The 13,553-nt window shown below is 51.9% G+C and overlaps 1 protein-coding gene across 1 annotated transcript in view; it reads left to right on the plus strand.

The window, feature by feature from the left end:
• CEP112 (centrosomal protein 112) overlaps positions 1–13,553 on the plus strand; it is a 437,864-nt gene that overhangs the window by 357,152 nt on the left and 67,159 nt on the right. The window lies entirely within an intron of this gene.

Genomic DNA, 13,553 nt, shown 5'->3' on the forward strand with positions numbered 1-13,553 from the left:
GCTAGCCTGCATTTCCTCATCCAAGGAACCGGGTCCTTCTCAAGTTCTTTCCAGTGAACTTGTCTTCCTATCAAGCTCAGACCAGATTTCAGCTGGACTGCTGGTTCTCCTGCAGTGAATTGTTTTTGTCAGTAGTATTTCATTGTTGCTTAAAAAGCCAACTATTTCAAATGTTAGCAATATTTGGAATATTGGTTAGGAATATCAGTATTCCTCAGAGAGATATATTTACTTACTTTTCTATCTTCCAAGCTGGCTTATCTAGTTTCCTTTTATTTTATTTTATTTTTTAGTTTTTATTTAGTTTTTTGGCTGCATTGCGTCTTCATTGCTGCGCGCGGGCTTTCTCTAGTTGGGGCGAGTGGGGGCTACTCTTCGTTGCAGTGCGCGGGCTTCTCATTGCGGTGGTCTCTCCTGTTGCGGAGCACAGGCTCTAGGCGGGCAGGCTCAGTAGTTGTGGCACACAGGCTCAGTAGTTGTGGCTCGTGGGCTCTAGAGCGCAGGCTCAGTAGTTGTGGCTCACGGGCTCTGGAGCACAGGCTCAGTAGTTGCAGCACACGGGCTCAGTAGTTGTGGCTTGCGGGCTCTAGAGCGCAGGCTCAGTAGTTGTGGCGCACGGGCTTAGTTGCTCCGTGGCACGTGGGATCTTCCCGGACCAGCGCTCGAACCCTGCATGGGCAGGCGGACTCCCAACCACTGAGCCACCAGGGAAGTCCCTCCTTTTATTTTTAAATCGTATCTGCAGATCCTTGTTTACAGAGTCTGAGTCTGACCTGATTTTTTCTTTGGTGTACTCAGTAAACAGCACCTTGTTGTAAGTTCATGTCTCCCAGGGGAAGGATGCAGAAACGGTCTGGACTCCTGTTAGAATGTGGAGCAAGTTCAGGATGAACCTCGCAAGATGGTTCGTGTTCTCCATCTGACCAGGCACGGCTTCTTCCTCGAACACAACGAGCAGCTAGGATGAACTACGAGGTAGTTACGCTGAACCGGAGAGGCCAGAGGTGTACACCTGGCCTGCAGTCCCGCCCAGCCTGGAAAGCGGGTCTTCCTCCGCGTGAGCAGATTTGCTGCGGCCCTGTCTCAGCCTTGCTGACAAGTCCGCCTTCCCTTCTTGGCCTGACGCTTTTTCATTAACACTGATCCTGAGCGCTGGTCATTTCAAATAACCGTCTTGTCTATCAGATCCTGAGTCACCTTTTCTCTAGCTGAGTTTTTATTCTGATTTCTTTTCTTCTGAGTTTTCCACTCGAGTTCACCATCTTCCTGTTCTCATCCATCCTCCCTTTATTCTTAACAAAGTTTAAGGAGCAGAGTATTAAATCTAGTGGGTTCCTGTGAAACTTGCGTTTTATACCAGCTAAAATCGCAGTCCTGTTATATCTCATGGATTAATAGAATCTTAAAGTTGAAAAGACTCTTAGAGAATTCACTCCCCAACCTCCCATTCTCCCATCCTCCTCCCATCTCACAGATAAAAATCCTGAGCCCAGCTGAGGGGACGTGCGCGGTCCTTTTCACGTAGCCGTTGGCAGCGTCAAGCCTCGAACCCAAGGCTCCCACGTCTTTGGTCTTGCCCTCATGCTCCATGTATTCAAACACACGTGAAAATGGAAATAAAGTAAAATGTATTTTACTTTAAAATATATGTGAGCTGCCAAAATGGATGAAGCATCTCCCTCACCATCTTACGCGGTTCCTTGTGACTCAAGTAGAACTTCCCTTTGGCTTTTAGACTGGGGCTCAGCGAAGTCATTGCTTATTTGGACTGTTGAAGAAATGTTTCCTTCTGTAGTTGGCTTTGTTGCTTGCTGTGATTTTTTACAATTATCACTAGTTGTCCTTGGAATCAAAATGTTTAAGGCCAATTTAGAATAGAGGTCATGATCTGAAAAGCAACTTTATAAGCACGTTACCTAATTTAAAGAGCATTTCAAAGGAGGGAAATGTTGGTGAATAACGGTCTCTCACCGCCTCATAGACGTGGATCTTTGGCAGACACGCCACGATTGGTTTGTGAGAAGACCAAAGAATTCGTTTTCCAAGAGGAAACCGATCATTTTGAGAATCCATGTCGTTCAGATGGCTTTATTTCTATGATGTCCAATGATCAATGAATGAACAAAAGGCGTCAGTACAGCAGCCTTCTTTATTTTTGGAAGGACACTAACAGTGGTCTGAAAATGGCAGGCTCTGGGGTCTCTTGGAGTAATTTTTTCAACCTTTGCCAAACTGTGAAGTGTTACCCGAAACCCCGTCTTTTTGTTACCACTGTTTCATTTTTCTGAGGCTCAAAGCATCCTCTTAGACATGCTCCCCTGTGTTGCATTTCAGAGACGTGCAGGGCTTAATAACGTGGATTCTGGAGCCAAGACTGCCTGGGTTCAAATCCCGCTCCACCGTTTAGAAACCGTGGGACCTCAAACAAGTTACTCTCTGGGCTCTCTGGGCCCCGGTTTCCTCATTTCAAAAAATGGAAGTTACAAAAGATGTGCAGGGATTGCTGTGAGAATTAAATGAATTACTGCTTGAACAGCATTTAGAACAGTGCTTCCACTTATGAAGTCCTACGTATATGTAATTGTTCAATCATGAGTTTCAAGACCCGATCCAGTGAGAGTTGAGGGATGGTCAGGTGGAGCCCTGCTGAGTAACCCCCTCTCGACCCCGTCCCCTCGGGCCACTGTCTGGGCTCCGCGCCCGCTCGCTTCCTCTCGCTTTACAGTCTGACTTCGCTCCCCGCCCCTCACGGAAACCGCTCCTTGCGTTGCTGGCGGCGTCCTCGTCGCCCAGCCCTCGTCGCCCAGCCCTCGGGGCCCTGCCCTCGTCGCCCTGCCCTCGGAGCCCTGCCCTCGTCGCCCTGTCCTCGTCGCCCAGCCCTCGTCGCCCTGCCCTCGTCGCCCAGCCCTCGTCGCCCAGCCCTCGTCGCCCAGCCCTCGTCGCCCAGCCCTCGTCGCCCTGCCCTCGTCGCCCAGCCCTCGTCGCCCAGCCCTCGTCGCCCAGCCCTCGGCGCCCTGCCCTCGTCGCCCAGCCCTCGGAGCCCAGCCCTCGTCGCCCAGCCCTCGGAGCCCAGCCCTCGTCGCCCAGCCCTCGGAGCCCAGCCCTCGGAGCCCTGCCCTCGTCGCCCTGTCCTCGTCGCCCAGCCCTCGTCGCCCTGCCCTCGTCGCCCAGCCCTCGGAGCCCAGCCCTCGGAGCCCAGCCCTCGGAGCCCAGCCCTCGTCGCCCAGCCCTCGGAGCCCAGCCCTCGGAGCCCTGCCCTCGTCGCCCAGCCCTCGTCGCCCAGCCCTCGGGGCCCTGCCCTCGTCGCCCAGCCCTCGGAGCCCTGCCCTCGGAGCCCAGCCCTCGTCGCCCAGCCCTCGTCGCCCAGCCCTCGTCGCCCAGCCCTCGGAGCCCTGCCCTCGTCGCCCAGCCCTCGGAGCCCAGCCCTCGTCGCCCAGCCCTCGGAGCCCAGCCCTCGGAGCCCTGCCCTCGTCGCCCAGCCCTCGTCGCCCAGCCCTCGGGGCCCTGCCCTCGTCGCCCAGCCCTCGTCGCCCAGCCCTCGGAGCCCTGCCCTCGTCGCCCAGCCCTCGGAGCCCAGCCCTCGTCGCCCAGCCCTCGGAGCCCAGCCCTCGTCGCCCAGCCCTCGGAGCCCTGCCCTCGTCGCCCAGCCCTCGTCGCCCAGCCCTCGGAGCCCTGCCCTCGTCGCCCAGCCCTCGGAGCCCAGCCCTCGGAGCCCAGCCCTCGGAGCCCAGCCCTCGGAGCCCAGCCCTCGGAGCCCTGCCCTCGGAGCCCTGCCCTCGTCGCCCAGCCCTCGTCGCCCAGCCCTCGGGGCCCTGCCCTCGTCGCCCAGCCCTCGGAGCCCAGCCCTCGGAGCCCTGCCCTCGGAGCCCAGCCCTCGGAGCCCAGCCCTCGGAGCCCTGCCCTCGGAGCCCTGCCCTCGTCGCCCAGCCTCGTCGCCCAGCCCTCGGGGCCCTGCCCTCGTCGCCCAGCCCTCGGAGCCCAGCCCTCGGAGCCCAGCCCTCGGAGCCCTGCCCTCGTCGCCCAGCCCTCGTCGCCCAGCCCTCGGGGCCCTGCCCTCGTCGCCCAGCCCTCGTCGCCCAGCCCTCGGGGCCCTGCCCTCGTCGCCCTGCCCTCGTCGCCCTGCCCTCGTCGCCCAGCCCTCGTCGCCCTGCCCTCGTCGCCCTGCCCTCGTCGCCCAGCCCTCGGAGCCCAGCCCTCGGAGCCCTGCCCTCGGAGCCCAGCCCTCGTCGCCCTGCCCTCGTCGCCCTGCCCTCGTCGCCCTGCCCTCGTCGCCCAGCCCTCGGAGCCCAGCCCTCGGGGCCCTGCCCTCGTCGCCCAGCCCTCGTCGCCCTGCCCTCGGGGCCCTGCCCTCGTCGCCCAGCCCTCGTCGCCCAGCCCTCGGGGCCCTGCCCTCGTCGCCCAGCCCTCGGAGCCCTGCCCTCGTCGCCCTGCCCTCGGGGCCCTGCCCTCGTCGCCCAGCCCTCGTCGCCCTGCCCTCGTCGCCCTGCCCTCGGGGCCCTGCCCTCGTCGCCCTGCCCTCGGGGCCCTGCCCTCGTCGCCCAGCCCTCATCGCCCAGCCCTCGTCGCCCTGCCCTCGTCGCCCTGCCCTCGGGGCCCTGCCCTCGTCGCCCTGCCCTCGGGGCCCTGCCCTCGCTCTGCGGCCCCTGCAGCCCCCGGCGCGGTGGAGGCGGCCCCTGCTCGGCCCTCTGGGTCCCTCTTGCCCTCGAATCCCGTCGATCCTCGGGGACCGTTCTGGCCCCCTTTTCTGGTTCGGGGGGGGGGGACGCACACGGCCTCCTGCACTGCCGCCTGGACGTGGACGGCCAGCAGCGTTCTGTCCCTCCTCCGCGCCCCCGGTCTCACTGCATTCCAGACCCTTCTGGAAGTGCCCTGGGCTTCCACACAAACCCCGGCGTAGCCTGCAGGAGCCTGAAACTCATCGCGTGCAGACTGCACAGCGTGCCCGGGCCCCGTCCACCCGCTCCGGCTCCCGGGCGCCGCTAGCGGCCCTGACCTCCTTCCCGCTGCTCGCTCACCGCCGCAGGCGGCCTGTCCCGCGGCCTCCCGTCCCCTTGGCTCGGCCCCCACCTCGTGCAGGGGGCGCCCCCGTGTCCTGGTGCTGCGCGGGCGCCGCCCTCCCGCGCACCCCGCGCACCCCGCGCCGGCTTTCCTCCCCCGGCCCCCGGGCTCCCCCAGGCCTACGGGGCTCCGCGACCCACTAGCTCCTGCCTCCGCCCCGCTGGCGCCCCAGCCTGGCTCCTCCGCCACCCCTGCGACCTGCCGGGCTCGCGTTCATCTTCAGCTCCCGCCCCGCCCGCGCCACAGGCTCGGCTCCGACGCCTCTGCCCGAGGACTGCTGCCCTGGCCGCGGCCGCCTCCCGGGACTGGCTTCCGCCACGCGCTTGCGGCCCCCTGCGGGCTCGGACTCGCTCCAGCCGCGGGCGCACGGGCCTGGTGACGGCCGTCACCTCTGCGCTGGGCGCTGGGCGCTGGGCTCCGGCAGGACGAGGGCCGCTCGCCGCAGCCCCGAGCCCAGGCTGGTGCCCAGACCTCGTGGTCGCCCCGCGCTCGTGTGTCGGCCCGCCGGATGGTCACTGGCGGAGAAAGGCCTAGTGTCCACTCGAGTGTGGCCTGTATGAATCGGTGAAGACAGAGTGCCCCTCAGAAAGCACTTTCCTTTCTTCAAAAACAATTTTTAAAAAAATTTTATTGGGGTGTAGTTGACTTACAACGTTGTGCTGGTTTTAGGTGTACAGCATAGTGATTCAGTTCTCCATGTACAAATTTGTTTTTCAGATTCTTTTCCCATACAGGTCATTACAGAATACTGAGTAGAGCCCCCTGTGCTGTACAGTAGGCCCTTGTTGATTATCTATTTCATACATAGTAGCGTGTATATACTAATTCCAAACTCCTAATTTATCCCTCCCCACCCCTGACGTTCCCCCCCTTTGGGAACCGTAAGTCTGTTTTCAGAGTCTGTGAGTCTGTTTCTGTTTTGTAAATAAGTTCATTTGTATCAATGTTTTACATTTATGGCAACCGGCACGCAGAGGAAGCAAGCGATTTAATTTACGAAGCATCCCTGAACCCTTGTGTTCCCCACCACGCGTCTGGGGCACGTCCTCAGACTCACCCTCACACCCCCGCCCAGTCCCTCCTCTTTCCTGTTTTCTGTACGTCTCTCTGGGGCAAATCGTTCATAGCATCTCTCTGAATTTTTCATGCAGCAACACTTGACAAAGTTTTAGGGCTGAAAAAACAATCATACTTACAGGTTTTACCCCAAGATAAGAACATTTTCTGGTCTATCCTCCTTCAGTTATCAACCCCTATACCATCTAGAAGTTCTGAAAAGCTGGATTTCCTTTCCTTTCTCCTTAGGATATTTATCCCACTTTTTGTTTCAGCATGTTCAGGCTGGATTGTTTCATGACATTTGTTAATGTTTTATCAATAAACATAAAGAAATATGTCCCCCCCCAAAAGTTCAGCTAAATCCTCCCAAAATGAAATCAATAGAATTTAATACAAATACATGTTTAACTGCTAATGAAATAGACATTAAAATTAAGGGGTCCATGAAAAGAGGCTGTCTTCCTAACGGGATGAGTTGAAAGAGGCGCTTTGCAAAAAAATTAATCACTGATTATATTCTAGAGAAAACTAGTAAATATTTGATCGAAATTAAAATGGTAAATGCAACTTCCAGTTAAGATATAGCAAAATATCGCCTTAACATTCCAGGACATTCACTTAGTCAAGTACTGAGAGTTGAGATAGATACATTTTACATTAATAGAGAAAAGTTGTCAGAAAAAAATATCTACAGGCAAAAAAATTGTATCGTTCCCTTTGGTTTTTAGAGTGAGATTGCTTCAGATGCTTCTAAGGTCTGCCTGCCAAGTGCCCATCAGTGGGCAAGACAGAGCAATCAGCTTCTCTACTTGTATGTCCCGTATTTCTTCCTGGCCAAGAAGTCAGGGGCCCTTTGAAACATTTTCACCTTCCGCCACCCATGCCTCATTGGGCACAAATTCTCTAGCTACTAGTTTTCCAAGAAATGGTGTGCAGGAAAATTAAAACTTGAAAGCCAGGCGAGTCTGGAAAAAGAGATTTGACCAAAAAAAAAGTTTTCAAAGCAGTGCTTTGTATTTATCATATGGCATCTACAAAGTGTAGCTCCTGCGCTAGGGGATACTGCATGAGAATATGTACTTCCAAATGTCTGCTTTTAGGTTAAGCCCTGGAGCCAGGAGGAAGAGCCAGGATTCAAAGGCCAGAGAGGAAAAAACGCTAATCAAAAGAATAGGTAAAAATTATGTACAGTGACCATAGTATGGCATTTCTGAAAATCATCAGATCAGTTTCAAAACCTTATTTTTGTTCTATTCCCGGTGTCTTTTTGGAGTTTTTCTCTGTCTTCTGGGACTAACCTGCCTTCCTATCTGTAAGATCATTACAGTTTAGAGAGAGAGAGTGAGCCGTGTGCTGCCCATCTGGCCACTTGCCTGAGGTACACGACGTCCTTTCAAAGGCTGTTTCTGGGGAAGGTTTAAAATTCATAGCAAAGGCTTTTAAGAGTGGTGTAGTCAGAAGTCCTACAATAATACGTATTTATTTAGCTGAGCAAATTACATTTCCCAATGAGAGCCCAGTCCTAAAGGTCAGCATTTTTCTAGGAATTAAATAAAATGGAACATGTAAATATACATTTCATTGCAGGTGAGAATGTCTTCAGGCTTGAATTATTTGCACCATTGTTTAGAGACTGGCTTCTGTAGGTATAAGTGCAATTTTTAACTGAAAAGTTATGGCAATATTAATAATTTCTAGAATCCAGACCTGGGATTGCAGCATGACTCCCAGTCTGCCATTTGCCATAACAACTTTCTTGCCCCATCAGGTTCCCAGCAAGGCCCTCAGAATCACATCATCCCCTGAAATGCCCGTTTGTGGCCTCGTATTCTCTAATTGTTTTTCTCCTTATAGTGTCATGATCCCGACTCTCATTCCCACCTTTACCCGCCAAATTTTGAATCGATTAATCATACCACCAAGGCTATTGTAGGAAGATGTCTCCCTTGCAACCCAAATGGAAACGCGTTTCCCAACAGAAACATTGTAATAAATGGTGGATACTGGGTCTCACAATGGTACAATATAACATTTCATACACATAGAGGTTAAATAAGCTTTTTCAGGTTCCCCTCTTCCCCCAGATACAAACTTTGACTTGACCCTGAGTACCCTCCTCCCACCCGCCACCTGGACCGCCTCCCCTCTAGACCTCTTATACCCTCTGGAGAGCAGGGCTGTGCTGGTCTCTGCTTTCTCCCCGTGCGTTCCTTTCTGGTTCTTTGCTTGATGCCCAGCGTCCAGTTCAGTATATGGCAAATAGTGAGCACTCGTTCAATGTATGTTGAAGGAAGAAACGAATCTGGCATTTACATCTACCGGCTAATAAAACCACACTCTTAAAAATGATCGACTTCCGCCCACTTGTGTTCCGTATTAGCCGTGAGAGTGGGGATGGCGGTGGTTACTGTGACCGAGGTCACGTTGCTGGTGATGGGATGGATGCTGTCGGTCGCGAAGCCGTGGACCCTGGTAACCACTGCTCCACACTCCTCTTAAAACGTCCCCTATGGTTGTATTCACTGGGTCTTCTTTTCTCTTCGGGAGCCCTAAATATAAATTCTGCACCAATGCTCTATGATTTTTTTTCTCTATTTTTTCCCTCAGTAAACTCACCTCGGATCGCTCTGCAGAAGAATCACAACTTTGACCCTAGTTTGCCCTGAGTGGACACCCCTGTGTGGATGAGCTCTCAGAATCTAGAACTCAGTGTGTTTTCTCCCCACTCTCACCGCACGTGACCCCAGCTATACCTGGCTCCTCGGCTGCCTTTTCCCTTCCTTGACTCCTGCACAGTCTGCTGTTTCTGCGCCGTGAATTCACCCTTTGCTTTCTACCCGATTTACACCTGTTGCCTCTCTCTCCCGACTCTTCCTGAGCCTCCCTGCTCCGTCCCGTCCAGCTCTTCTGTGTGTCCCTAGAGCAGATAAATCAGCCCCATGTCTAAACAGACCGAATCATGTCCCTCCCCTACTCAGAAGCTTCCAGAGGGGACTATTTTTATTGCCTAAATATACCCACTGTTTCCGTGTGTATAGATCTTTAATGATATTGTCTCTTTCACCAGGTCAGAATGTGGGATTGCTTAATTTAACAAAATGGAGGCGAAGTTAAGGTTTTCAGAGGAGAGGGAGTGGAGGACCTCAGAGCATGCCTAAGGACACAGGTGGCTGATTAGTGTAGGATTCGGGGAGGGAGACGGCCAGGGCCGCTCACTCACACTCTGAACCCAGAGGTGAAGGGAGAAGAGCCAACCGACAGAAGCATATTCTGCTAGGTAATGTTCATCTTCACATCAGTGGCCAGTAATTGCCAAGTCAGTGGTGAAAATTTGGACACTATATAGACCTTCCACCCAAAAAAGAATATTGTAAAATATCTGGTTTGTTGGCTTTTTAACACTTTGATCAGTTGGGTTATCACAACCCAAAGAAAATTAGATGTGACAAACAGTTACCTAAAGATGTCACATATTTACACTGTGGGGAGGGAAATGAAAAAATATATATATGTACATACGTATGCATGCGAACGTGTGGGACACAGAGAGACGTGGGCGGGGGCTGGGAGGGCGTGTTAGAGCTGGGGTGGAGCTGTCTGGGCCCTGCTCTAATTTTCACTTTTGAAAACTGAAGCTCAAAAGGACATATTGTCTTGGGAAAAATCAAATCCTTTTTGGAGAGGAGAAGGTAGAAGATGCTTGCATAACTTAGGTGAAGATTATATTCAAGGTTTGAAGAACTGATATTCAAAGACTCCTTTACAAGTGTGGCTGGGAAGCTCGTGTGCGCGTGTGAAGAGTAGCCAGAATTAGAGAGCAGAGGCAGTTTGCGTGTCATGTCCTTCAGCTCCTTGGAGGGGAGCTTACGGCAGAAGGAGAGTAAACTGACTTGGCCTGCAGGAAATCATAGCTCTCAAAGGATTCGAGGGATAGAAGTGGACTGTATTCATGGAATATTTGCATTCTGCCGTCACCTGGACTTGTTTTGTTAGGAACCAACGTGCAGCACAACAATTTGGCGTGGCTCTTAAAATAACTTCCAAATTGTTCTTTAGACAGTATAGGTTTTCCTTAAATGGCTATATTTAGATTTTCTTATGTTTTTGTTTCTAAAGTTAATATAATTTGTATCCTTTGCAGATTTGGACTTGAGGTTCCCCAAAATAAAAACAGCAATTTCAGAAGGCTATGTAATAATTTTAATTATATCAGCAGGTTCTAATTGTCTGCATACCTGGTAACACCCTAGACCACTACTATCTGCTGGAAAAGCCATCCTCTACTCCCACCTTACATTATGCGTTTCCGTAAGCTACCAGAATACTCGGGAGCCATATGTCATCTACCTACCTTACTATAAAGTTCAGAAACCAGAAAAAACACAGGAAAAGTGAGAATGATTGATGTATGGAGATTGCAGTGGGGTTTGGGTTGTCAGTGTACTAGGCTGCGAATGCTTCGAACGTGTTTCCCGTGTGTGTGTGTGTTTTTTTAATTTTTTTTAAGATTTTTATTTTTATTTTTTTGGCTGCATTGGGTCTTTGTTGCTATACGCGGGCTTTCTCTAGTTGTGATGAGCAGGGGCTACTCTTCGTTGCGGTGCGTGGGCTTCTCACTGCAGTGGCTTCTCTTGTTGCGGAGCACGGGGCTGTAGGTGCAAGGGCTTCAATAGTTGCGGCACACAAGCTCAGCAGTTGTGGCTCGCGGGCTCTAGAGCTCAGGTTCAGTAGTTGTGGCGCACGGGCTCAGTTGCTCCGTGGCATGTGGGATCTTCCCAGACCAGGGCTCGAACCCATGTCCCCTGCATTGGTAGGCAGATTCTTATCCACTGCACCACCAGGGAAGTCCCTTCCCATGTGTTTTGTGCCTTGAGTCTGCATTTCCTAGTTTTTATGCCCAGTTTTCACCTCGTTCCTGACCCAGCATTAGCCAGTTCAGCCTGGCACAGGTGATTTTTGGCATAAACGAAGTTTCGCTACAGTTCCATGGTGCACAGCCCTGAGTCCCATCTAGTCCTTGCTTCTGAGTGTCACCCGTGCGCCCGCCTACACAGAGGACAGACTCACATCTTCTCATCAAAAGTGAAAAGTAGAGCAGGGCCCAGACAGCTCTAGCCCAGCTTACTTTCTAGTACTATTTTGGTCACTATTTACATTTGCTGGGGAGAAAGCAGAAGGCTTTTTTTGTTGCTCAAAACCCTTCTGAAGCCCCATGGCGCAGCAGAAATTATATGTTGGTCTGGGCTTTGCTGGTCAGATGCAAGAGGGCGGTCACTACACATGGAGGGTGGGGCTGCGTGTAACCCTGCCCTGCTTCGTGTCAGTGCCGCAAGCATTTTAATACGCCATTTTCCAAAGTCTTTGCAACTATTCCTGCGTGGGATATAAGCAATGTTAGACGTCGTTTTCTCCAGACTACTTTCCACCTGACATATAAATACAGAATAGTCTCCTCGGAGACCCAGAAGAAGTGGATAAAGAGGTGTTTATTTTTTGTCCTATTATTCATCTTCTGTGTGTCTTATCTGCGAGTTACAGGAAAAAACATCAAAATTACCCCATGAGGGCAAGAACCATTCATCCCTCACCCCAGTTTCCCTCACTTGCAGCATCTCGGGAGTTGTTCTGTTGAGGATAGTGGGCTTTTGATGCACATCCGTTGCAGGAGCACTGGGTGAAAGTGAGACTTCTGTCCCACAGGCCGCTCTCTGCAGAATGGGGGGTGGGGAGGCAAGACGACCCCCGCGTCCAGCTGGCTGAGAGCAGCACACGAGGGGCCAAGGGGAAGGCAAACGTGGAGGGGTGTTCCCAGAGGAGCATAACCTAGAAGAACTAGCGTGGGGAGGAGGCCAGGAGACACCCCACATCCTCTCCCGTCTCAGCCATCATCAGGGATGCTGGGGTGCGGGGGCCCCCCCAGGACCACCCCGCTGTCCCTGTTCAAAGACAAACAGGAAGTCGAAGTGCCTTGATAACAAATCATGGGCTGGTGTTCTGGAGTCCCTTGAATGTGTCTTGCCTTAGATTAAATTGAATTAGGAACAAACTGAATGTGTTGAGAATGATCCAAGTGGATCAAGAGCACGTGTGCAGCTTAAAGTGGCCGTAGGACTAGAGGGACCTGGAAACTCAAGGCCCCTTTCTGAGTTCTCACCGAGGGGTGGAAGAGCTGCGTGCATGAAGCGAGATTAAAGGAACAGTGGGAGACAGGGGGATGGAGGCTTTATGAGCTCACTCGGTGAGCCGTGCTGCTCTCGTGCGCGTGGGGAGGAGACGGGAAAAAGACGCTGGGCTCAGAGAGGTGTATCTGGGTGCAGGGAGTTATGGACATTTTATTTTCCTCTTTATGCTTTTCTGTTTTTCTTCAACTCGCATGTATTATTTTACAATCAGAAGTAAAACGTAAAAACATAAAAAGAAGTAAAACATAAAGTTTTAAAATTGATGTCAGGTCCTAGAACAGAGATGGATCTACTAGTGGGAGATTGAGAGGCCTTAGCTATTCTGAAGTTGGGCCAACAAGCCATGCTAGTGAATCAATGAGGAAATAGAATTTTTAAAAATTTATTTTAAAAGTCAGATTTCCTAGGCCACATCTTGCAATGCACTAAAATGAGTTTTACCAATTTTGACGAGAAACCACCCTTATCTTAAGCTGTAGGTAGGTGTTTGGTTTGTGGCAATTCATTTCAAAAAACCTGTGCTAGCCTTACGGTTTTAGTTACAGGCATAATTCATTAGTAAAAGCAACCCTTTGATGAAGTTAAGGTTGAACAAATATATTTTGGCTTCATTCTACCAAGAAACAGCTTTGGTTTTTGCTTAAAAATATTTTTTTGACGATTTGCATCCCTACATTAAGTGTGCTGGGTGTTTTGATTCAAGCTAGTTCTTGTATAGTTCATGAAGTCTCGCACATTATTGTCTTTTACTCAAGTTAGTTCGAAAGGTGTTAAAACATTATTAAGGGCTTTTCTTTGTATTTGTCACGTGCTCCTCCTAGTGATTAGAGGGGTAACGCTTACACGCCTGGAAACAGTTACTATTAATTCAGTAACTCACAAAAAGTTTTTTTTTTTCCTGAAGTTGCATTTTTAATTAATTAATTTACTTATTTATTTTTGGCTGTGTTGGGTCTTCGTTTCTGTGCGAGGGCTTCCTCTAGTTGCGGCAAGCGGGGGCCACTCTTCATCGCGGTGCGCGGGCCTCTCACTATTGCGGCCTCTCTTGTTGCGGAGCACAGGCTCCAGACGCGCAGGCTCAGTAGTTGTGGCTCACGGGCCTAGTTGCTCCGCGGCATGTGGGATCTTCCCAGACCAGGGCTCGAACCCGCGTCCCCAGCATTGGCAGGCAGATTCTCAACCACTGCGCCACCAGGGAAGCCCTCACAAAAAGTTTTAATCCTTCAAGTTCTCTTTTTTTAAAAATTTTTTTAT

The sequence above is a fragment of the Balaenoptera musculus genome, chromosome 20 (genome assembly GCF_009873245.2).
Source record: "Balaenoptera musculus isolate JJ_BM4_2016_0621 chromosome 20, mBalMus1.pri.v3, whole genome shotgun sequence".
Classification (NCBI taxonomy): Eukaryota; Metazoa; Chordata; class Mammalia; order Artiodactyla; family Balaenopteridae; genus Balaenoptera; species Balaenoptera musculus.